Source organism: Eucyclogobius newberryi, unplaced genomic scaffold (genome assembly GCF_026437365.1).
Source record: "Eucyclogobius newberryi isolate DKJ021-1_F unplaced genomic scaffold, fEucNew1.0.hap1 SCAF_7, whole genome shotgun sequence".
Taxonomy (NCBI): domain Eukaryota; kingdom Metazoa; phylum Chordata; class Actinopteri; order Gobiiformes; family Gobiidae; genus Eucyclogobius; species Eucyclogobius newberryi.
In genome coordinates this window covers 32960928-32988142 of record NW_027316389.1, presented here as the reverse complement: position 1 = coordinate 32988142, position 27215 = coordinate 32960928, and the positions used below count along the sequence as shown (strand labels likewise).

The following is a 27215-nucleotide window of genomic DNA, read 5'->3' as shown; positions in this document are numbered from 1 at the left end:
ACTCATCACTTAAACACTAATACAAAAAGAATCACTGCATCATTTCTACAACCAGGTCCACAATAACAGTATAAAAGGCTAGTTTCTGCAGCAGCGGAGTGAGTGTGTGCACTCAGCCTGACACCTAAACCGGAAGTCTGACATATTCCCCAGGGCACTAAGGGGAATAAAGTCATTACATTTCAACGTTAAAGTCATAATCTTATGAGATTAAAGTCGGAGCGGAAAAAAAACTCGTAATCTAACGAGAATAAACTCATAATTTAACGAGAATAAACTCATAATTTAACGAGAATAAACTCATAATTTAACGAGAATAAAGACCCGGGTGTCACTTGCAGTGCCCCATGTCCTTCTGGGTAATGGCCTGTGCGTGGCTCAGGTCCGGGACACTGGGCAGGACACTGACCGCGCTCAGACGAGGGAGTCTCGGACCATTTTCACCAATAATCTGCTCCCTCGACTTCTGCCTCTCCACCCTTCTAAACTTTGTACTAAGTCACTGTTCATATGAGTGTTTTGCGTGCGTGGGTTTTACATCAGAGCACTACGGGCTGGTGGAGCTGCAGTGCCTCACAGTTGGACGTATGTGTAAAATTATGTACTCCGGTGTTGGGTGCACTTTATAGTCTCCTCTCATTGTAGTCATCAGCCTGGGATACATGGGCGTGTCAGGCTGTGCTTGTGTCACTCGACTGTAAGAAGTGGAATGAGTTGAATGGATGATGGCGTGTGCTTTTTATCTGTGCAAACACGATCCAGGCGTTAGACACGAGGAGCTGAGTGGAAGCGCAGACTGATGTTTTGTGTTCTGTGTGTTTTACTGAGTTTGTCCAAGGGATTCCAAAAAGGTTAGAATTGGTGCATAAAACTTAAGTGCACACAATGAGCACGTAAGAATAGTGATAGTGCGCAAAGGGCCCACGTAGAAAAACAACTTAGAGGAGCAGAACATGCGTGAATATAACACCGAAGCTCCTCCTCCTGTCTGCGGGCTCCTCCTCCTCCTGCTAACTTAGGATCAGGAGCGGGAACAAGCCTCAACCTCAACTCCACTGTAAACACGCCCAACTCTCTAACCACACCTCTAATTACCCAGAAGCCCTATTTATAAGGCCTATTCACAGCATATCTTGTCTCAGCTCTCTCGACAGAGAGAACGTCAGCCAGTGCGTTCGCCAGTCGAGCTTCAGTCGGTTGCGTCTCAGTAGCACGTTATCCAGAGGACCCGCCAACACAGGTCTGTTCTCCGCCGCGCACACTCACGGTAGGCGTGATCCATGCCTCCAACACCACTTCCTCTGTGCGCTCTCTCTCGCGGACCCCTACCTCCGAGACGTCCACACGCACACCGACCTACTCCAGCAACAGGACCCAACGGACCCGCCTCTTACTTCTTGGCCTCAGCTCACATCAGGTGCGCCCCCGTATACCGCGAGCTCCGGCGCCTCGCGCCCTGCAAGTTCCGTGCATCGCCTCTTGCGCAGAACCGTGCTGACGACGTCACCATCAGCCCACGGCCGCAGCTCGACCTCTCAGCTCCCCCTGGTGGTGGGAGCCAGCTGCACTCAACTCCCTCAACACATATTTCTCTATCCCTCCACTACTACTGCCATTCTACTGCCATTCAATTGCTACATCTACAACTCACACCTTCAACTCAGTTACAGCTCAACTCACAGCTCAACTCACAGTTACTCGGTTACAACTCACAGTTACTCGGTTACAACTCACAGTTACTCAGTTACAGCTCAACTCACAGCTCAACTCACAGCTCAACTCACAACTCAACTCACAGCTACAGCTCACAGCTCAACTCACAGCTACAGCTCACAGCTCAACTCACAGCTAAAGCTCACAGCTCAACTCACAGCTCACAGCTCAACTCACAGCTACAGCTCACAGCTACAGGTCACAGCTCAACTCACAGCTAAAGCTCACAGCTCAACTCACAGCTCACAGCTCAACTCACAGCTACAGCTCACAGCTCAACTCACAACTCACAGCTACAGGTCACAGCTCAACTCACAGCTCACAGCTCAACTCACAGCTACAGCTCACAGCTCAACTCACAACTCATAGCTACAGGTCACAGTTCAACTCACAGCTCACAGCTCAACTCACAGCTACTGCTCACAGCTCAACTCACAACTCACAGCTACAGCTCACAGCTCAACTGACAGCTCACAGTTACAGCTCTCAGCTACTACTCACAGCTACAGCTGTCAACCCACAGCTCACAGCTCACAACTACAACTACAGCCATGCTCGCTGAGCCCCGCCGGCAGCTACGCTCACGGCAACCACACAAACTCCAAACCACGGCGCCAGCCACGCTAGCTCCAAGCACGAACCTCGCCAGCAGCCTCGCTCGCCCTGACCCACGGCAGCGGCCACTCGGCAGCAGCCACACACCGGCTCCCTCAACCACTCATCCCTCCCATCCCTCCTGTCACTCGTCCCCTCTCTCAACCACCCCGGCCACACGCTCGCCCCGACCCAAGGCAGCCGGCCACACGCTCGCCCCGACCCACGGCAGCCGGCCACACAGCAGCAGCCACACGCTGACTCCCTCCCTCAACTACTCATCCCACTCATCCCCTCCCTCAATCATCCATCCTACTCATCCCCTCCGTCAATCACCCCGGCCACACACTCGTCCCGACTCACGCCAGCCGGCCACACGCTCGTCCCGACTCACGGCAGCCGGCCACATGCTCGCCCCGACCCACGGCAGCGGTCACACGGCAACAGCCACACGCCCGCTCCCTCCCTCAACCACTCATCCCACTCATCCCCTCCCTCAATCATCCATCCCACTCATCCCCTCCCTCAATCACCTCGGCCACACCTTCGCACACCGAACCACAGCAGCCGGCCACATGCTCGCCCCGGCTCACGACAGGGGCCTCACGGCAGGGGCCTCACGGCAGGGGCCTCACGGCAGCGGCCACTCGACAGCGGCCTCAGGCCCGCTCCTTCCCTCATCCCATTATCGTTCAGGACATTTTTTGGGGGTTCGACCAGTCAGAAGGCCCTCATTTGACCACAAGTCTTAGTAGATCAGTAAGGGATATTCTATTACGCCGCACCTCATAAGTCTCTAAACTGTCTATTCCCCTCTATCAATCCGTCACCTGCATTGCTTATACTCAAATCACGATAATCGACAAACACCTACTCACAATTCACTATTCAAAAAATTCGACGCTCCGCACCAAACTTTGATGATCGCCAATTCCTCTTCGATCTTCAGGAAACACTTTAAAATCGCACTACCCTTTCATCTATCTCTTATATCACTCATTAAAAAAAAAATCTCATTCAGCTCGGATTAAGTTCCTTCATTCATCACTCACATTGACCTTACTACTATCCCAAGCTCGTCAACTCCTACATACATGCAATTGCTCTCCCCAACCTTTCTCCACTCCGGAGCAAGGCGACTCCACCATGTAATCCAGTTTTAACGATTCCTCGTCCAAACTTCAATCTATCGCACTCGCACCTTTTCACACCCACGTACTCCATCGATGACCCACAAATGCTAAAACACCATTCGAATGCACCAGTACTAATTCTCGTCTTCAGTAACGGACAGACCGTTTTTAGATCAGGCTACACTCCAGAGGGCCCTCGACTATCCAGCTCCTCTTCTCTCACGCCACTCGGTTGACATCATATTCAGCCAGGCCTCACGTCGAGATCCAGATCATCTCCTTCATTTTTACATCATCTTTGGGGGTTCTGAATCGGCTGGGCTGATTACCCGAGACAGAGCCCCCATCCTGAGTCTCTACCCAGCCAACTCTTGCGCACGATCGTCGCTGCATCGTCGCTACATCGTAGCTCGATCGTGGCTCGATCGACGATCTCCATCGTCGAGCTCCATCGTCGAGCTCCATCGTCGTCGTTATAATCAATAAATATTCTTTCATGTTGTTTCCTGCTTCCGAAGAGTGCACACGCTTTTTTGCTCGCTCCGCTTGCTATCGCTGCTTTCCTTATTTATTTTGCTTTTTAATCAGTTTTTGTCTTCCAAACATTTTTGCTTTAGACTTTTTCAAGTAAACCAAGGATTTTAAGAACGTTTTTCCAGTTGTAACGACATATCTTACGCCAGCGACATGTCCGGGAGAAGAAGGGAGAAAGACTGTGAACGCTGTCGGAAATATCAACAAGAAATTAATGAGCTGAAAACACGGATATTTGTTTTGGAATCTGAAAAAGTTCTTCACGATACCATTCCTGTGTCAACCGATGGTAAGAAGAGCACACTTTTTACAAGAAAAACTGCTACTTTCAACCTAAACCGCAGTGACTCTGTGTCGTTTCCAAAACTGTCTAAAAACCAGAAAGACCAGGCTGTTTCTTGGAACAAACTTGGAGCAAAGCCTAAACGATACAAAGATAACGTGAAGTCACCTAAAATACAGCTCACAAACAGATTTTTACCACTTTCAGAGATGGAATTAAATGAAAAAAGGAAAGATGACGTGGCCAAAATACAGCGAGGAGGATCTGTGCCAAGAGCCAAGGTCACGCAGATTGTTTTGGTGGAGACGGCGCGATAAGTCACGTGACGCATGAAAAGATAAACACACATTCTTTTCCAAGCGCCACTGTTTCTGAGATAACGTCACTCCTTCCAAATATTATGGCTAAGCATGGAGGTGCTAAACAGCTGATGCAGTGGACATGCGGCGGGAACAGACTGAAGTTTTGAAAAAAGACTTCTTGAAGTTATTCGACGTGCTTGATAAAATGGAAATCAAAACATTCATAAGTGGACCTCTTCCAAACATCGACAGGAGGATAAACAAGTTTAGCCGGCTTCTTCAGCTGAACACATGGCTGTCCAAAGAGTGTACCCCTAGAGGACTACACTACATTGAGAACTTCTATCTATTCTGGAAACGAGAGGACCTGTTTAAGAGAAATGGCCCCCACCTATGCAGAGGTGGAGTGAGGGTGCTGACAGAGAAACTGCTCCACGCTCTGAGGCATTGGACTGGGCCTGGACAGGGTCCTGAGCAGATAGTTAGAGAAGAGAGGAATGAGAGAAAAATTCCTGCTCCATCAGCCAGAGACCGAGCCAATGTTTCAACATCAAAAGCACCACAACCTCAGCCTCCACCAAAGGATTCATCAGCAGCTGCTCCACCACCACCAGCAAAGGATTCAGCTCCAGCTGCTCCACATTCACCTCCACCGCCTCCAGCAAAGGAACAATCTTCAAAGACCTTGGACCCATCTGTGACAAGCCCAACAACATCCCTGTCATCGCCCCTGCCTTCACAGCAGCCCTGGGTTCCCCCTGCAACATCTACTCCCACTAAAGATTCATCATTCTCCTTCTCATCTCCACTCTCACCCATGGGCCTTCCCAGCCATTTTGAAAGTCTGATCAAATCGGGCATTAAGATGGCTCCACTCACGCCCAATATAGCAGGGGCTATACTTTTGGCTACAAAAGCCCCACCACCCATCCAACCTCGCCTTTCACCTGGTATCTCCCATAGCTAGGATGCACTGGGTCTCAGCGTTGCCGGGACTTATTGTCACATTAAAAATCAAACCAACCCGGGGCCCTATGTAAAAAGAGCCCCCCCCTAGTGCTATTTCTGTAGTCACATCATCACACAGATGGAAAAACAAAATGCGAGTCAGGCCCAATCTGAGAAATGTGATTCATATTCCCTGTGAAAAGATAAAGCCCAGTCCCACTGAAACTAGTCTGAAACTTGCTGTGCTAAATGTCAGATCCTTATGTAACAAATCTCTCTTAATTAATAATTTTATTTCTTCTTATAATCTTGATTTTATGTTTTTAACTGAAACATGGCTTGACAAAATCACAGGAAATGTAGTTCTGATAGAATCTGCTCCACCCAACTTTAAGTTTGAATCTGAAACACGAGAAAACAAAAAAGGGGGTGGAGTCTGTGCTGTCTTTAGAGATGAAATAATTACCCGCAGGTTGTCTTTTGGGTGTTTTCATCATTTGAGTATGTATCCTTTTAAATGGAGCTAAAACGGTCTTCATCCATTCTCTTCATTGTTTTATACAAGCTTCTCCAACACTGCCAAAGTTTTATTGATGATTTTACTGAGATGCTTTCAGTCGTATGCACAGACTTTGATGGTTTGGTCATTACAGGTGGTTTCAATGTGCATGTTGATAATATTTGTGACAGAAACGCTAAAGAGCTTGATGCTGTCCTTGAAACCTTCAGTCTTACTCAGCATGTGAGAGGCCCCACCCACAGCAAAGGACACACTCTAGATCTCATAATTACAAAGGGGGTAAATATTTCAAATGTTAATGTGATCGATGTTGCTCTGTCTGATCATTTCTGTGTCTTCTTTGACCTGTCTGTTTTTCCCAAACCACCGGTTGGTCCTGCAGTTGTTCAGAGGAGACACATAAATGATGGCACAGGTGCACTGTTTATGGAAATGATAAACTTTGAAAATGTCTCATGTTCTAATGTAAATGATTTGTTGAACTCTGTTACATCTAGTGTTTTGAACGTTCTGGACACCATCGCCCCTATAAAGGCTAAAATGGTTAAAAATAAGCAGAAGGCGCCGTGGAGAAATGATGATTCGGTCAGGGCACAGAAAAGGGAGTGCCGCAGGGCCGAATGGAAATGGCGCAGGTCAAAGCTCCAGGTTCAAAAAGAGATTTACAAAGAGAAGCTGAACACGTACAACCTAATCTTATGTAGAACTAGGGAAAGATATTTTTCTGAAATAATTGGAAGCTGCAGTAACAACTCGCGTGTCCTGTTTGCCACAGTAAACAGATTAACAAACCCTCCAGCTCAGCTGCCGTTAGAACTCATTTCCACATCCAAGTGTAATGAGTTTGCATTATTCTTTAATTACAAAGTTCAGGGCATTAAAAATGCTATAGATCCCACAATGCAAAAAATTACCCTAAAACCACCAAGACACTTAGAGCTAACCCACTTTGCACCAGTAACTGACAAAACTGTTCATGAGATCATCACCAGTCTGAGTTCATCTACATGCTGCCTCGATGTGTTGCCCACCAGATTTCTAAAGTCTGTGCTGAACAGTTTGTTAGCACCATTCACTCACATAGTTAACATGTTGCTTCAATCTGGAACATTCCCAATGTCTTTGAAAACTGCGGTCATAAAGCCTCTCCTAAAGAAGAGCAGTCTTGATGCTGCAGTACTGAGTCATTACCGGCCCATCTCTAATCTGCCATTTTGGGGCAAAGTCCTTGAAAAGGTTGTTTACCAACAGCTCACAGATTTCCTCTTAATAAACAACTCATTTGATGTTTTTCAGTCAGGTTTTAGACCTCATCACAGCACTGAGACTGCTCTTGTCAAGGTGACAAATGACATCCGCCTGAACACTGACACGGGCAAAGCAGGTCTTAATTCTGTTAGATCTGAGTGCTGCTTTTGACACTGTCGATCATGGGATCCTCTTACAGAGACTAGAGGACTGGGTGGGCATCACTGGCACTGCCCTAAACTGGTTAAGGTCCTATCTGGAAGACAGGAAGTACTTTGTTGAAATTGGTAGCTGTGTCTCAGACCAGATGACCCTGACCTGTGGAGTGCCCCAAGGGTCAGTCCTGGGTCCCCTTCTGTTCAACCTCTACATGCTGCCGTTAGGTCAGTTGATACGCAGTGAAAATGTGTCCTATCACAATTATGCAGACGACACTCAGATCTATGTTTCACTATCGGCAGGTGACTATGGACCAGTAGATTCACTCTGTCACTGCATCCAACAGATCAGTGTGTGGATGCAAAACAACTTTCTCCAGCTGAACTCAGACAAGACTGAAATAATCGTTTTTGGCCCACAGAAACAAAGAGAAAGTGTTAGTGGTCACCTCCAGAGTCTCGCTCTAAAACCTACAAACCAAGTTAGAAATCTGGGGGTAATAATGGACTCAGACTTGAACTTTAATAGCCACGTCAAATCAATAACATCAGCAGCTTTTTACCATCTAAAAAACATTGCCAGAATCAAAAATATAGTGTCAAAACCAGATTTAGAGAGACTTATCCATGCGTTTGTCTCCAGTAGATTAGACTACTGTAACGGCCTGCTCACTGGTCTCTCCAAACGAGTTGTAAAACAGCTGCAGTACATCCAGAACGCTGCTGCTCGGGTCCTGACTAGAACCAGGAAGTATGATCACATTAGTCCTGTTCTCAGGTCTCTGCACTGGCTCCCTGTGGCTCAGAGAATAGACTTTAAAGCAGCTCTGCTTGTGTACAAGTCTCTCCATGGCCTAGCACCAAAGTACATCTTGGATATGTTAGTGCCAAATGAACCATATCGGACTCTGAGGACCTCAGGGACCGGCCTCCTGCTGGTGCCAGAGTCAGGACAAAACATGTCCTGACTCTGAGTTGTTCAGGTTTTTTTTTTTTTTTTTTCGGGTTAGACAAACTCGGAGGCGAGGGGTTGGTACACGACCGGACAATGCTTCATCTTCATTCTTCATCATCCATTATGCTTTGATAAAAACATTTTCTCGACAGATGTGCAGAAAGCAAACGCTCTTGCATCATTACTTTTTCACACCAACATCACAACCAGCGTAATTTGAAGCCTGACGCGGTTTGAAGATGTCTCACTCTCAAATGTAGATAAATGAACAGGAAATAGCGGCGCTCCTCGTGACGCAGCTGGTGTGGAATAGGATCAAACTTGAGTCAAACGCTGACAAACCGCAGCTGTATACAACGCACAGATGAGGCCGTAAACAAACCACGCCTGGCCCTTCTTCATTAGCCACCTCAGAGCGCACCACACGTCAACTTCTCCCCTAATGACGCTGCAGACTTGGAAATGCAAAAATAAATGAGCCAACGTAATCACTATTTTCCCATTTGGCAGTTTATCTGGATCAGCCGTCGATGACAGACGTGGCTTCCTCTGCGCCGGCGTTCGCTGAAGGTACGAAAAGATAATACGCATAAGTCATTTTGTCACTGTCAATCACTCCCACCGTCCTGTTCGATTATTCCTCACAGGCTTTTGTCATGTTTTAATGGGGCTTTCATCGTCCGCCCATAGGATTAGTCATCCTTCTTATACCCATTACAGTGCGTTGGTATAATTACATCTCGTTTGAGGAAGTAAGGCATAAATGAAGAGCAAAGTGCCTAATTACAATTTGCCTGAATTAATGCGCTGAGCAATTAGCAAGTGGCTTCTAGGATTGGGCTTTTACGGCGGTTCTGTGCGGTTGTAGTTTAGTCATGCATGTACAGATCACTTACGGGCCTGTTTCTTGTGATTCATGTGATCTTTGTGTTATAAAGAATGGCATTTAGCTTTTGTTAAAGATGTGTTCTTTTGGTGTAACGACTGGTGACTGGGAAATAAAAGGTAATGGTTATTTATGTATTTATACTGTGCAATACATGTACTAAACTATAAGCTAGAGACAAAACACAGTCCATGACAAACCTGTAATAACATGAAACGCAAACATGACACTGTAAAAACCTGTCATAATCTAATCTGAACAACCGTGAGTACAATTTAATTAAGGTTAAGGTGCATTTTATATATATATGGGTTTGGTAATAGTAGGAATCACCTTGTCTTTATGCGCACCCTATTTACATTATTTAGTGTATGGATTGAATGAAATGCAGACATTATCTTATGCATCCTCCAAAGTTCGTCACCTTTTCAACAGCCTCACAGTTCCATGTCCAGCGCATCTCCACATTTTTACAAATTGTCTGAAGAGCTGCGTGTGAACTCAGCTCAGTTTAGGTGTCATTTTAGTCTTAATCAGAGGGCCCTTGATCGTAGGGCCCTTGATCCTAGGGCTCTGGTTGTTAGGGACGGCCCTGTTAGCCACGTTGGAGAATCTGCTTGTGGTGAAATGGGTCAAATAAAGTGTGACCCTGCCATCTAAAACCATTATTTCTTATCTTTATCACATCATCTTGCCTTTCAAGCTACATATTATCCCGTCTCACACCAACAGCAAAACCATCAGTCACCTCAGCCTCTCTATCTCCTCCTCTTCACCACCATCCTCTGAATCTAGGCCCATTTACCAAGTATCTCCATTCTGGATCTAATCACCAGAGATTATTCATTCAATAAACCCTTCTCCTCACCCAATCTCAGTGTCGCCCCAGCCCTACTCTGAGCCCCCCGCCCTTCTCCTCCTCCTCCTTTTACCTGTCTGTTAGCCTGATACTTAGGCTATCATGCAGCGTATCAGATCCCACAGCCCGTAACACCGAGTTCACATTGAGATCCCTTGAATCAATTACCAGTCCGCTGCCCACCAACTCTTTCCCCATCTCTCAGTGTCACGCTCGATAAAAGCCATTCGCCGTCTATCCACATTGTCAGTCCGTCGATGTTCGAGCCGGCTTTCATTTACTGGAACCATTTTTGTGAAGCGCATGAGTCTGTAACGAGCCCTTTGCAGAGAATTTTACATGAAGGAAGTATTACGTAATTGGGGAAAGGTAAATTATTCAGATTTGTCAAAGAAACGTGCAATGAGGATTTCTCTTTGCTGCAGCTGGAGCCTTAAATTGGATTAGTCTGTTTCATTTACTCGTTATCAGGGAGGTTAGGATGTGACCTTCCAAACATGGCGTCATTTTAAGTGCACAAAACCACGTCTGTTTGAATATGCTAATGCTACGACGTTTCAAACAAGGATGATCTATTGCTGTCACGACCGCACGCAGAGACTGTCAGATTCCATTGGGGTTTGGATTATTGCAGCGTTTGTTGTCAGAGTAATGCCAGGCAGACTTCTCATCAAAGCCAAACATTTTTTTAATTTCAGGTAGACTTTATTGTGCTCATCAGAATGCTTTTCAGTACACACACTACACAGCATCGCAATGAGGACTTCTGAAAAAAGGATAGTTGTACTGTTCACAATTCATAAATGGTAATTGTTTTTACTGTGTAAAACACCAGGAAACTTGCATTCAAATTTAGAGTTTGAGCAATGTATGTGTCAAATGCACTGGATGAGGTCATGTAATGTAGTCATTGTGGAGTAATACAGTTAAAGCCAATACATTGAAGTAATCCCTCATGTGTCCTGGAATGGTCCATGGTAGAAAAGGTTTCAAAAGTTTTAGAAATGAAGCCATTTCGTCCAAAATGTATTTTCAATCTGAGGGAAATGGTTTGAGCAGCTGCATTTATAGTCTCCTGAGCTCTGATTGGTCCTGCCAAATAAGGGCAGCGAACGTTTCAGTTATAACTTCTATGCTCCTCCTCTTTTACTACTGTTATATCAATCCATTATTCATCTTATTATGTTGTATTGTTCCACCTACTTTATCAAGCTACACCTCACCCCTCTGCTCTGAGGACTGAGCTACACCTCACCCCTCTGCTCTGAGGACTGAGCTACATCTCACTCCTCTGCTCTGAGGACTGAGCTACATCTCACTCCTCTGCTCTGAGGACTGAGCTACACCTCACCCCTCTGCTCTGAGGACTGAGCTACATCTCACCCCTCTGCTCTGAGGATGGAGCTACACCTCACCCCTCTGCTCTGAGGATGGAGCTACACCTCACCCCTCTGCTCTGAGGACTGAGCTACACCTCACCCCTCTGCTCTGAGGATGGAGCTACACCTCACCCCTCTGCTCTGAGGACTGAGCTACACCTCACCCCTCTGCTCTGAGGACTGAGCTACACCTCACCCCTCTGCTCTGAGGACTGAGCTACACCTCACCCCTCTGCTCTGAGGATGGAGCTACACCTCACCACTCTGCTCTGAGGACTGAGCTACACTTCACCCCTCTGCTCTCATGACTGAGCTACACCTCACCCCTCTGCTCTGAGGACTGAGCTACACCTCACCCCTCTGCCCTCAGGATGGAGCTACACCTCACCCCTCTGCCCTCAGGATGGAGCTACACCTCACCCCTCTGCCCTCAGGATGGAGCTACACCTCACCCCTCTGCCCTCAGGATGGAGATACACCTCACCCCTCTGCCCTCAGGATGGAGCTACACCTCACCTCTCTGCCCTCAGGATGGAGCTACACCTCACCCCTCTGCCCTCAGGATGGAGCTACACCTCACCCCTCTGCCCTCAGGATGGAGATACACCTCACCCCTCTGCCCTCAGGATGGAGCTACACCTCACCCCTCTGCCCTCAGGATGGAGCTACACCTCACCCCTCTGCCCTCAGGATGGAGCTACACCTCACCCCTCTGCCCTCAGGATGGAGCTACACCTCACCCCTCTGCCCTCAGGATGGAGCTACACCTCACCCCTCTGCCCTCAGGATGGAGCTACACCTCACCCCTCTGCCCTCAGGATGGAGCTACACCTCACCCCTCTGCCCTCAGGATGGAGCTACACCTCACCCCTCTGCCCTCAGGATGGAGCTACACCTCACCCCTCTGCCCTCAGGATGGAGCTACACCTCACCCCTCTGCCCTCAGGATGGAGATACACCTCACCCCTCTGCCCTCAGGATGGAGCTACACCTCACCCCTCTGCCCTCAGGATGGAGCTACACCTCACCCCTCTGCCCTCAGGATGGAGCTACACCTCACCCCTCTGACCTCAGGATGGAGCTACACCTCACCCCTCTGCCCTCAGGATGGAGCTACACCTCACCCCTCTGCCCTCAGGATGGAGCTACACCTCACCCCTCTGCCCTCAGGATGGAGCTACACCTCACCCCTCTGCCCTCAGGATGGAGCTACACCTCACCCCTCTGCCCTCAGGATGGAGCTACACCTCACCCCTCTGCCCTCAGGATGGAGCTACACCTCACCCCTCTGCCCTCAGGATGGAGCTACACCTCACCCCTCTGCCCTCAGGATGGAGCTACACCTCACCCCTCTGCCCTCAGGATGGAGCTACACCTCACCCCTCTGCCCTCAGGATGGAGCTACACCTCACCCCTCTGCCCTCAGGATGGAGCTACACCTCACCCCTCTGACCTCAGGATGGAGCTACACCTCACCCCTCTGCCCTCAGGATGGAGCTACACCTCACCCCTCTGCCCTCAGGATGGAGCTACACCTCACCCCTCTGCCCTCAGGATGGAGCTACACCTCACCCCTCTGCCCTCAGGATGGAGCTACACCTCACCCCTCTGCCCTCAGGATGGAGCTACACCTCACCCCTCTGCCCTCAGGATGGAGCTACACCTCACCCCTCTGCCCTCAGGATGGAGCTACACCTCACCCCTCTGCCCTCAGGATGGAGCTACACCTCACCCCTCTGCCCTCAGGATGGAGCTACACCTCACCCCTCTGCCCTCAGGATGGAGCTACACCTCACCCCTCTGCCCTCAGGATGGAGCTACACCTCACCCCTCTGCCCTCAGGGCTCAGGTGCAGGAGGGTCCTGATCCTTTCGGCCATCACATTTCTGAAACAGGCCCCACTTATTTCCCTTAATTGTAAGTGTCTATTGCTGTTTTTGCATTTGTCAAGAGTTACGTAATTGTAGTAAATAATGTCCCCTGGGGGACAGTAAAGTCTAAAGTTTACCCTCCCTTTGGTGGGCGAACACCAAACCGACTGCCACAGTCTGCAGTTTCTTCTTGTTAGGCCAATATCACTTCATACTTGCTTTGTACCTTTTATATTAATGACTTCCATATAGACGTTTAACCCTGACATTCAGACATATACATTACCCGTCTCTTCTTTCTCTACGTCTCTACCAAACACACTGGACGCTGATGGGCTGAAACGAGCCATACAAGGTGACCCCGTCCGATCTGCCCAGCATTGTTCCATCTCTCCATGAATACGTTCATTTGTCGGTTGTGGCTCAATTTAAGTCAAGTTCAATAGGAAGCGTGTGTGAACTGAGAGCAGACTACTAAATACTCTGGGTTCAAGTGATGTGAAAGACAAGTGCAGCAAGGACAACAATATAAAGCCTGCATTTAGGTAAGTTTATAGTCTGTGGATGCGGTCCAAGGGGAATGGAGACCAAGCACAGGTGAAGATAAACAATAGCTGGGCAAACACAAGAAGGATTTGTCAATTATTTAAGATGGTGTTGGTTACCTCTGCGAAAAGACATAGATTATCCACACGGATAAACCTTTCAAAGCACATCTGTTATATAACTATTCCAAACAGAACTGGGGGGTGAGGGGGGGACTATGTGCCTTGAACTGCTATCTCCTCCTTATCAGTACTTTACTCTTCTTTTATGTACACACGTTCTTTGTACTGACATGTTGCTTAAAGAAATGAACCAAATAATCTAGCTCCTAGTTTTCAATACTACACTTTAGAACTTGACTATTTGATTTCACTTTAATCAACACAAAATATGAAAGTACACATTAAGTATAATAACACATGCATGTTAACACAGCAGATTCAACGTATGCAACCATAACCAGTTTAAAGCATTATTTATTCATCTCTCATGAAAGAAATTATTATAAATTCCCTTCTCACTCTCCGCAGGTGGTCACAGCCCTTTTTTCCTAGCTCAGGTTCTCTATCGGGGTAATTAGAGGTGATTAGAGGAGTGGAGGCGTGGTAACTACATCTTTGGAGGTGTTTCCTACGTTTTCCATCCAGGCTCACCAGTTTATCTGCAAATTAATTTGCTAATTTCCTCACTGTCGCCCTTCGAGGCAACTGCTGGGATTTCAGGTGTTACAAAAATAAATTAAATTGAACAGAAACTTGTCCAAATGAATGTAGTTTCAATACTGGTATTATCCTGAATCAATTATTGTCAACCCACTGGTGCAACTGATAATGTTTCCGCTACTTCTTGCATTTTTAAATTGGATGTACTGTAGAAAAATCACTGCTTTTGACCTGTTCTTCACCCACAGTGTAGTGCTATCCAAGTAGTGCCCAAACACAGGAGGTGTGTGTGAGGTCAGACAGAGTCAGAGGGAGGACACATCTGCCCTATTTTCCGGACTATGAGTCGCACCTTTTTTCATAGTTTTGGCCGGGGTGCGACTTATACTTATATTTATACTTACATTCTTATACTTTTACTCCGGAGCGACGTGATATTATTTGTTATTTTCACACTTGCATTTCATACTCCAGTGCAACTTATATATGTTTTTTTCTTCTCTATTATGCATTTTTTGGCTGGTGCGACTTATAGTCCGGAAAATATGTATCTCTAACATCCAACTCGGACTACTACATTTCATATTTGCTTTCATAATATGAAATATTATTTGAATAATATTTGAATGAAAGAAAAAATACTACTGCTCATCATTCCCAAAGTTTACAGTCACTTTAACTTTACTACAATAAAGAGTTTGCCTTTTAGGATGGACTACTCATTTAGTCCTGATTCTGATCTTTCCCCCAACACTATATGATTTGAAATGACTACGCACTAAAAAAAAAAGAAAATATACTGCAAAGTTGTTAAAGAAAAAAGAAAAACTTTGGTCTGTGTTTATTCTTTCAATAAAAAAATAAGAAAAAAAAAGAAAAAAAAAGAAAAAAGAAATGAGTATGGATTTTGTCACTGTCTTTTCATTGCACTGTATAACAAAACTATAATCATCATTCTGAAACCCCTGGATATCGGTGCAAATCTATAGATGACGACCAGTATTTTTTTAATATAAAGGTTAAAGGATTATTGAGGCTTGGATATTTGGGACTGAATCTTGGGCCTATTCTGCTATTTTTTTGTAATTCCTAATGTTTTTATTTTTTTCGTTTGCTTTAAAGGTAATACATAGTTCTGAGAGACTGTGCCACGCCCCCTTTTAGTCACAAATCAATCAAATTCATGCGCATCATGAATTTGAGTTGACAACTAAAACTAATATGATTTACTCCTTTTACATGCCATTGTCTAAACGTTTTGAAATGAGTCACTACAGGACACTTCATATAGATGTGAGCCGATTGAGACTAAAAAACCTGCCCAACCTTTAATTTATGCATATTTAGTGAAGGAATTCCACCTCTTTAACCACAGAAACGACATGTCTATTACATAAATGATACTCATATATAATTAAGATGCACTATGTCACTTTTCTGGGCCCATCAATGCTTGTCTCCATAGAGATGCTGCTTTGCCTTCAGTGTTTCCCATATTAAAACAAAATTTTAACTAAGCCAAGCCGCTACCAGACCAAGTTACAGGTCAGCTCTGTGGAGAGGCAAGCACACTGATTGTAAGAATGCATGTTTTTCAACGTATATTTTTAAGCATTAAAAACACTTACAACACAAGATAGATACGTTAGTACCACTTTATATTAACTCCATTCAGAATGAACAATTGGTTTATTAAGCATCATTCAAGCTTAGTAACTGCTTGTATTATTCAAATACTACCCATGAATTCTTAAAAAAACACTTTGTTCATTATGTAATATGTCTTTGTTCATGTTTTATTCAGGCTAGTAAACATTCAGGTCTGTTTTTGTTTTGTTGTTTTTGTGGGTCAGGATAAAAAAAAACTGTCAAATTCAATATCGAAAAGGCTCGATACTTGATACTGATTTAGATACCACAAAGACATAATACAAATATATATATATTTCACACAAAATACTGTCATTTTTTGTGTTACTTTGGGGTCATATACCAGTACAGATAAAGCCCTAGACCAATTCTAAAATTAAAAAAAGACGAAAAAAACAAAAAAATGTTGTTCTCTTATAGTGATTTATTTTTGTATTTATCACTTTTGTTTTAAGTATCTATGCTTGTTCAAACAATGATCGATTATTGTCTGGTTTTCTATACTTTTGACAGCCTGATTAGATTACCCATAATGCATATTTGATTTCATATCTGCATGTGTCTTGTCTGGTGCTGAACTACAAACACAGCTCCCACTGATCCTGCTCCTCCCGACAGCGGACACTATTAATAATTACTAGTGTGCACTTGTTAACAGACTGTCCTTCCTTCCTCTCCTTCCTCTCCTCACAAACAGAGGGGGCATTGAACGCACCCCTGCCCCCTCCCCTGCCCGTCTGCTCTGTCCCGCCACAGCAGTTCAATGGACAGGTATTGTTTCCAGCCGCTGTAGGATCCTCTTACCGTCTCCACCACCAGCACCACTGCACTGCGCCCCCCTCGCCTCCCTCCTCGTCTCTCCCACAAACACGCACTCGGAGGCAGGCAGGAGGCTGGCAGGAGGCAGACAGGAGGCAGGCAGGAGGAAGGTCGACAGCCCCAGAGCACGTGGAACACGCTTCTCCAGACGCCAGAGAGAAAGCAACAAGAATTCTTGCAAGAGCAGTGCAAGTGCTTGTCATTTTGGAGTACTACTGCTATTACTACTTCCTGTTGATGGGACACATAAGCTTGGACTTGTAGGAGCCCCTCGTTTTCAGGTAGGGGACAAAGTGCATGTTTATTTACTAGGATTTGGAATGGAATTGTTGGTAACAGTTAAAAATAACCGTACGCTATTTATTAAGGGATTTCAGCTGCCTGTTATACGCAACATTTTGAGGACTTTTTCCCATTTAAAAGACAACATATTTTGTTGTAAATTGCTGTGGGAAGATTCCTAATTACTTGTCATTCTAAAACCCACTAGCATGGCTTATAACATGTGTCTGCTCATAAATCACGTACAAAATGATAACTATTTTAAATAACTGATTGATAAATGCCTGTAGATGCCTTATAAGTGCTACAAAAAAATAACAAGTGCTTATAAATGCTTTTTACTACAAAGGAAGCTTATTTTAAAGTGTCAGCGTTTGTCAATTTGCTCTGGTTTATTCCCAATACTAATACTGACTTTGTCCATGTTTCATGTTCTATGAGGCTTTTATAACTGAAATAAATCATGCAGACAGACTTTATAATTAATGCATTCATCACTGAAACTCTTAAATATTCAATGAGCATTAACCTTACGTGTCCTCTCGCAATGAGAGTCTTAATGTGTGCATATATTGACCATAATTTGAACTTTTAAACACAGTGACCGTTATACAATTTTTTTTCAAAATGAAAACAAACTTAAAGGTGGAATGGACGATTTCTTTCAGCAAATTTTTTATCATATTTCCTCGTGGCGTGGATAAATCATTTGTCCTGCCACGTATCAATCATAAAACGCACCTATCACTCACCTGCAGGCTCAGGCTCGTCCCCACGTTTCCGCGTGCCTAAGCGCATGGATCTATCATAATATAGTTCCCTCAGTGTACGGGACAAAATGAAGACGGAGAAAGACAGTACGAGCTGACGCAGAAGTGGACAGAAATCTACGGGAGACGAGAGATGTGATGTGCTCCGTTGCGCTTATAAACAAACGCACGTGTGTGTTGTATCAGTCCGCACGGGGGAGTGGCATGCGCACTTCCACCTGCGTTCTCAAATCGCCGAAAAATCGCCCATACCGCCTTTAATCCCTGCATTTATTTGAGTTTGCTCACATTTTTAGAAATCAGCTATTTCAAATGTATTCTACTAATTTTGCCAAGAAAGTAAGAATTATTCAAATATTAAAGCATATTTCCAGACAAAACCAACTATACTAACTCCAACCACAAGGGGTCAGGAAAGAAGATGCTGCTGATGTTGTTGCTGCTGCTGTTGTTGATGATGATGATGATGATGCTTATGTTGTTGTTGTTGTTGTTGTTGTTGCTGCTGCTACTGCTGTATTTATTGTGTTATATTTGCAATGGCACAATACAAATTTAAAATGGAAAGAAAAAGTGAAAGAAGGTGTTCTATTGGTCAGCCGCTGCCAAGTGAAGAAGAAGAAAACACATACAATTACCTCTTAATTATGCAAAATTAACTTTTCACAACCTTTAACAGTATTATAACAATGTCTCCTCAACAAAAACATAATAGGAGTTGAATTTTTACCTCAGTCGCTCTTGTTTCATTAATCCTGTTTATGAGCTCGTTTTCGCTGAGCCTCAGAACTAGTGGCGTCGCAGGTCAAAATGTGGGAGTAAAAACTGCAGTCTAGTCCATAAAACTTCACTCTGACTGCAGAGATGTCACGTTGCCAGAGGGCTTCACTTGCTTATTTATTGATTTCATTATTTATTCCCATGTAAAGTGTTTTCCAACCTTATTTTAAGTTAGAAAATGTGAAATACTAACCAGAAGGCGCCCAAACACACTCCTTTGGCGCCGCCCTTGTGGATGTGAGGCCAACTGCATGTGCATAGTTTGTTTTGTTTGCTTTCATCATATTCCAATTCACACCTTTTTCTAACAATATTCACCAGACTAAAACTGTGAAAGTCAAAAGGGAATCCTTCATTACATCTCCACTACATTTCAAATGACACTGCAGCACTAGCTCTATATAGTCTGATGATTGGAATAGATTCTTATAACTGGTCAAATCCTCACTGATATGATAATAACTCTGATTTTGAGCAAGGTGATGCTATTGTGGACATTGTGTTTTTTTCTTTCTCTTTTTATTCCAGCAAATTCGTTATCGTCATGTTTTAGGAAATTAAGATTTGCGGATCAGGGTTTTGACTCAATTCTTTTCATATCACCAAACCTAACAAATGACTAGAATACGATCCATTATTATATACTATTATTATTTACTATTATTATATACTATTATTATATATACTTTCCACCTCTTCAATGCCTGGGATCCATAATACACACTTCCTCAATTCTTTACAAAGTGTGAGACATGTCATTGTTTGTATTGTTTGTTTACTCGTCCCCTCCCGCCTTCTTCGTCCGCTCCCGCCTTCTTCGTCCACTTCCCTGTCCACCCTTTCTCTCCTCCTTCTCTCATCCTTCTCTCCCCCTTCTCTCCCCCTTCTCTCCCCCTTCTCTCCCCCTTCTCTCCCCCTTCTCTCCCCCTTCTCTCCCCCTTCTCTCCTCCTTCTCTCTCCCTTCTCCCCCTCTGCCTGGCTTTCCATATGGAGCAGAGCGAGGTGAGGCGGGGGTCAGGCGCCCCGGCACATGGCAGCAGGTGCACCTCAGCGTTCACTCACAAAGGCTTTATTATCTACAGTTCAGTTCAGAGGGATAGTTAGAATTCTGTCACTATTCTGTATTTTTCAACTTCTATGTACTTCTATATACTTCTATATACTTCTATAACTGCAGGGATTCTCCTACTGTCTTGCGTGGAGATGATTTTCTGTACCTGGAGTATTCTCGGGATACATTTCCGGCCTGTATTTTATCACAGGTGTTTTTATTCATATTTCCCTTTTAAATAACCTTCTCACCATGAGCTGAGGTCGCCTCTCCCCAGACCTGACCTGTAATTTGGCGTAGTAGCAACACATTCTTGTCTCCATGGAGATAAACAGTACCGTGGATACATTTAATGCCATACTACAGACTATTTTAAGCAAAGCAATAACAAGGTGGCAGACCCTCCACCAGAAAGGTTCTGCAATGCACCTTTTAAACAATGTAGACCTGAATTCATTATTATATATATATATATATATATATATATATATATATATATATATATATATATATATATATATATATATATTGTTCAGTTCATATTTCATTTGTTTGAATCTCATAAGCTTTCAACTTTGACATGTTGATTGTTGTTTTGTAATTGACTAAAAACAGCACATGTGTGAGTATGAAGAATGTGCAGGATAATACTGTACAATAATACTGCCTCATAGAGATCTGGAGTCTTGATTTGACCAGTGCATATTCCTGTGCACTTGTTAGACCTTCCTTCACTGCAGCCACTCCATTTTGTGTTATCTGGGGACACAAATTTGAAATCCCTTTAAGTTCTGTATGTCACTTACTATGGCTCAACTGCAACTAAAACACGCGACTTTCACCATGAAACCTGTAGCGTTTGCACTGAAAATAATGATTCTCATCCCAAGCCCCATAAGCATTTCAACATGTGCAGGAGCAGCAGGTCCACCCTGAGCTCCTCCCTGAAGTCTGAGTGGATATACAGTACATACAACAATAGCAGTCCCATCATCAGCTTTTCTTTTCTGTCTTGCCTCTCTCTCTCTCTCTCTCATTACTGTCTTTTTTTTCTCCATCCCCTCTTCCTTTTCTCTCTCTTCCTCCCTCCTTCCCCATCTGCTCTGTCCCGCACACTTGGAGATTTAAGCCCTTTCCCGTCACCTCGGATTAGGCTTGGGTACCTGTGCTGCTGAGGCTGTTTCTGCTTTTCCTGGAAGGCTTAGAACAATGCACAATGAGATAAGAGCCGTGGAAGTGCACTTTGCTTTATACTTCACAGTTTTTCCACACTTCTGGAGACTCTCAACACTGCCTGCTTTTGTGCGCTGGGTAAATAGATTGATTCTTGTACCTCGGTCACACGGTCTGGTGTCTTTTGTATGGGTGGGATAAAGAAGGATGTTATGTAAATGTATTGGATTAATCAAAGGGATTTTTGTTGTCATGATGCTAAAATGTCTAAGGAGGAAAAGGCTCGATACCCATGAAAACCCTTTCCCCAGTTCAAAAGACTAAATCTACTAAATGCATGGATATAAGAAAACACTTTAGAGGTTGTTTTTAGGAACTACTACACATTGGCGGGATTTTGCAAGAGTTTGAGTTCTTGCCTTATTTAATATATACATGAACAGAGTTTGATGTAACACGTTCGAGTACTCAAATTTATTTTTTTAGAGTGACGAGGAACTTAACGCGTTAGTTTTGTGCACTAATGTAATCTAGTTCTCCCCAAGTTAGTTTTTCAAATCAGTAACACGTTAGTTTTGGTAAAGTCTCATCTCACTACGATCCTAGAGCTCTGCGTGTTGCGAGCATGCACACTGCGCAATTAGTGAGTGGGAGTCTTGTTCTCAAGAGAAATAAACTTTTCACATTTTGAAAAACTCCGTCTCCTCAATATAACCTCTACTTTGTGCTAAAACAAGCGTGTTATGTTCTTGGGCGTCCAATCCACTAATGTTGTTTTAGGAATGTTTTTCATTGCTTGAGGACAGGCCAACGTGTGCTTTTTGTATGGCATTATATTGTGGTAATCTGTCGACATAAAGGATAAATAAAGCTCAGTCAAATGCATTTAATTTGCTTGTTTATTTGACATTTTATGTTACTGTTTTTCAACATTGTTTTCTTCCGGGATTTTTGGCTAGCGCGCACGCCCCCCAGAGCAGAAAGTGAGTGCAGCAGGCGAGAGCGAAGTCTGTTTCGGATGTTATCGTACATTTTATAGCCGACATGTCACTGACATCTCTTGAACTGTGCCAAAAAAGCTGTGAAGAAAAAGCAGATAAATGGGCCACTTATGACTTCAATGTTGAACCCAAACAGAGCTCCACATGATCTTTATCTATCACCAGAGCCACGGCAGTTATTATTGTAAGCAAACCAACAACAGGCTTTGACATGTGACCGTAAAACTGTGAGGACATGTTCTGTCTAAAGCAGTCAGACTCGGACATAATCTGAGTAAAGACAACAAGAGACGCAGCTTCTTCAGTGCGTTTCAAACTTCTATGACGCATGATTTCCACTGTTATGTTTGTAAGTGCTCAGTATGTTTAAATAGTTCCGTTTTAGGGGCGTTGTTGACTGCACAGTCCGATAGAGAGAGGTTAATGTGAGGCTGTGGCTTCTCTTATTCCACTGACACTCAAGTGATTTTAAGTGTTAAAACTTCCCTGAAACTTTCTAAAACGTTTACCCAAGCCCCAGATGTCTTTGCCCACTACCACGATCGAGAAAATGCAAGTCTGATGATTTGATTTCCACTGGTAGCATTTTTTCATTCGCAGTGTTGTGTTTTCTGCCTCCTGCGCGGCTATCGCATCCGGACGTGACGTCATCGCCATCGCTCGGATACATTAATGTTAATTATTGGTAATACGACAGTACTCTAACGTGTTACTTTTAGTACACAGTAGCACAGTAACGTAACGTGATACTTTAATTGCAGACTGACAATGAGTGCTATCAATGGCTTTTGATTGGTTATATGTTTTTCTCAGACTGCCATATAAGCCTTTGCCCCAGAGCCCTAAAATGTCTGTGTATGGTTTGTATGATAGTGATGTCTTTTTGTGTAATTATATTTAGTCTTACTTGCACTAAATTGCAGAGAAATAGGTGACAATATTTTGCTCCGTTTCAGAAGAACAACTTTTTATTCTTTAGATAGAGCTCCTGCACCCACTTGACAAAATGTGTCAAGGACGCCATTATGGCAGGGGAAAATAACAGTAATGAATGGCAAAAAAACTGAACTTTAGCTTTTGGAGTTAAAGAAACAATCCATCACAAAAACTACCTCGTCTGAGTGTGCAAAAGAGTTTGGATTGTGTAGATTACATCCCAAATCTGGGAATCTGATTCACTTTCTAATATCTAATATAATTTCATGTTATTATAAAACCCTGTTCATAAATTGTTTACTGCTATTGACAATTAAAATGACGTGATCTGGAAGAAATTGTGAAAAAAGCTGTTGTACATGACGGAGGCTAATTCACTCATATCAATATAATTAACACTCGAAAAATATTTATTTAATTTTAGTTAGTCAATTATACATTGTTTTTTTCTTCAAACTGCTTTCTCTTTCTTAATAGATTAATAATTAAATTTGAATCATTATGTGACGATGGTTTCATTCCCCAAATGAAAAAACAAATGAATGCAGAAGCTTAATTAATGCGAGCCTTGACTCACTACAGTCTGTTACAGAAATCCATTTCTCTCGTCAATCTGGAGCATGTTAAATCCGGTAAAATGATCTAGTTTTCTTCTGCGCATGATAATTCAGACATCCACTATCTCTGTTACTCAGACGAAGTTTGTTAATTGCAGACATCACTGCCGGTGTGGAGTTTGCCATTGTCATTCAAATGTCATTCCACAGTTCGCAGACATAGGAACTTGTCTCGGCGTTAAGGTGCATAAAACAATGAATAATAAAAATAATAGTTATAGCAACATCTATAGAGTCAAATATGGAATGCATAAATTAAGAATTTACTTGTAAAATAATGTAAAGAATAAAAAATAAACTTTTCTTGTCACAGATATTTACATGAACATTTACAGATGGTCAGATATAGTGCAGAAAGTGAACAGTGCATGAATAGTATTGATTGAATAATTGTTAAAGTGACAGGTATTAAGTGCTCATGAGTCCAAACGAAGAGGGAAAGAAACCGGTCTTGTGGTGGAAGGTTCTGGTCCGAATGGACCGTAGCCTCCTGCCTGAGGGGAGTGGCCTCCTGCCTGAGGGGAGTGGCCTCCTGCCTGAGGGGAGTGGCCTCCTGCCTGAGGGGAGTGTCCTCCTGCCTGAGGGGAGTGGCTCAAATAGTCCCTGTCCAGGGTGAGAAGGGTCAGCTGTGATCCCAGAGTCCTGGAGACGAAGCAGGACTACGCTGTAGTCTCTGTTTGTCCCTGGCTGTGGCTCCAGAGTACCACACGGTGATGGAGGAGGTGAGGATGGACTCAACGATGGCTGTGTAGAACTGCACCATCATCTCCGCTGGCAGCTTGGCTTTCCTCAGCTGCCACAGGAAGTACATCCTCTGCTGGGCCTTCTTGATGAGGGAGCTGATGCTAGGCTCCCACTTGAGGTCCTGGGTGCTGGTGGTGCTGAGGAAGCGAACCTGGAGTAGAAGGTGTTAAGAGCCTCGGCCAGTTTCCGGTCGTCTGAAGCGCGGGGGCTCTAGGCTTGTAGTTGGTGAGAAGCCAGAACCCTCTCCACACAGAGGCAGGGTTGTTGTCAGAGAACTGCTGCTTCAGATGCATATTCTACTGTGATCTATCTTTGGACACTTCCCTGCGAAATCCATACTTTGTAGCGCTCTCAGTCACTTGCCCTGTGTGCTGCCTCCTACTGCTGCCTTAACAGCCTCAGTTTTAAAAGTGTAACCACATGTGCAGGAGCTTTATATGACAAAAACTAATTAATTAAAAAGTGGCATTTAATGTATTCCAGAGTTTGTATAAGGGGCAGATGGAGCTGATGGACGCTGAAAGTGACAGTGATTTTGAACTCAAGCGGCTGCAAACCTGATGCAAAGTGTGCTTTTACTCTGAATAATAGATGAATGAGGCCCCTCAGCCACTCGTATGTCCACAGCTTTACTCACAACTGGAACATACCCATTCATTTGGACAACTTCATTCAATTTCCTTAGATCATTAAGTCAAATAGAAAGCAAATATCTGCTAAATCAAGGCTGTGCAATAAAGCAAATTTTTATTGAGATTGAGATTAATTTCTAATTGTCAATAATAAGGTTTTTTAATGCAGAGATCCACAACCATTCAGTGTGATTTGGAGCAGAATTTAGACTTTTCAGGAATAAAGGTCTGATGATTGTTTACGTACAGGTAATTCATTTCGAAAGATATTTGTATTTGTTTTTAATAAGACAAAATAAGTTGAAAAAAAAAGTGATCAATTGATATGAGGGAAACAATCTTGATAAATGTTTAAGTCATATCACCCAGTCTGTGACTATAGATATAAACACATTTGCTTTGGGAGTTGTATAAAAAAATATTGCAAATAACAAAATAACGTCCATGAAAGAACATCATAAAAAGAACCTGTATGGGATGTATTCTTCATGTTTAGTACATACACACATATACAAATACATATAAAGCAACATTACCTACGCAAACAACATGAGACTACAGACGCAAGTGGTAATGAAAGTCTTTGGATTGAATGTAAAAAGGTTGTGTTCACCAATGAGTTAATATGCTAGTCGCCATGGTGACCTATTTGAACCAGCGTCCGGTTTCAGCAAGTTGTGTTGTGTAAAATTCTACTAAAGAAATACAAACTAATAGAGAGCTGCAAGTAAACAGAAGGATGATTAATGGTTGTCTCCATATGGTGGTAGTGGCACATTTAATTCTGCTTAAAATATAGACCAGTCCAGTGTTTTTAGGGTGAAAATAAATTTTCATAATTCAGGAAAAAAAATCCTTACATACACAGGTAGTTCTGTTTCACTAATACCAAAAAATACCATTATATGTTAATTTAAACCTTATAATCTAGGATTGTATCACCCTTTTTACCACCCCATTACTTCCACCAGAACAAAACCCACTCTCTCTAGCCTTTTGATGGGCACAAAGTGACATCACACACTTGTTGCTACTGCCATCTTGTGGATGAAAGCCGCATGCTCATTGTGGGCAGGGCCAACAAAAGTCTCAAAACAAAACATTACTCTTCCATAACGTCCCCAAAGATCCCGTTTGTCCATAAATGTATGAGTGTGGTCAGGAGAGACCAGCGGACTTACATGAATCACTCCAGTGTTATAGCTGCTTGTTTCAGGTTGTTAGCAGCTGGCTAATGCTAGTTTACATATTATTTGCTAGTAAAAGTCAGTGGCGGCTGGTGGCGGCTGGCGCTATTTGACATGACGTTTTTTTGTTTTTTTTTAAATGTCCAAAATTTAATATTTAACATTGACTGTATGGATACATATTTTAAATACATTTACAACTGAATTAATTAAGTAAACACATTGTATTTCCACCTTTGATAATGATAATACAATGACTTAGAGGCAGATACCATTTCTGAGAAAATATCTTTGACATAAAATGACATTTTACACTTTATAAAATATCATATTGTAAAGAGCAAAACAAAAATCTCAGTGATACTGTACCTTATAGCATAGTAGCATAGTAGCAACTACTACATTAAGAGGAAATAAAAACACAAACAATTGTTGGTGCTTGTTTCATAAAACAGCTATAAGTGGAATTAGTTACCCTGAACTACATGTGTAACATTTTACTTTAAGTGAAATACAAAAAGTGCTCTTTAAGTGAAATACAAAAAGCAAACCAAAAAATGTTACCAAAGAACAGCACTAAAACAAGAAAGTATTTTAGGGAAAATCTGCCTGAATGGTGATGATAAGTGAGGGCACAGGGAAGAGTCCTGCACAAAAATCTGTTGTTTTAAGCCTGTTTTGTTTTTGGCTCTTTGATATAAAACATCCACAATTATTCATCTCTCTGCAGATGCACATTGACTGGTCATGACCCATATAAAATTTGAACAAAAGGAAATAATCCAATCTCGTTAACGCGTCCTGCAGACCGCCAGACCAATTTAGGGCGTTCTATCTCAGCCGCAGGTTAGAGAGCTCTCCAGTGCTGCAGAGAATCCTCCTGTGCTTTGGACATGACAGAGCACATGAAACACACAGGATCTGAGGGAACGTTTCATTGGAAAGACAGGACTCTATGCTCTGCACCAGTCTGTCTGCCTGC

At 43.5% G+C, this 27215-nt stretch overlaps 2 protein-coding genes across 3 annotated transcripts in view; one reads left to right on the top strand and one right to left on the bottom strand.

Annotated features, from left to right (window-relative positions):
* rabl2 (RAB, member of RAS oncogene family-like 2) overlaps positions 1–27215 on the bottom strand; it is a 321019-nt gene that overhangs the window by 19628 nt on the left and 274176 nt on the right. The window lies entirely within an intron of this gene.
* The window catches only part of shank3a (SH3 and multiple ankyrin repeat domains 3a), a 273592-nt gene continuing 263495 nt past the window's right edge, over positions 17119–27215 (top strand). For both annotated transcript variants that reach the window (XM_072435297.1, XM_072435296.1), the window contains exon 1: positions 17119–17341. The gene's annotated coding sequence lies outside the window, so the exon portion shown is untranslated. The remainder of the gene's footprint in view (positions 17342–27215) is intronic.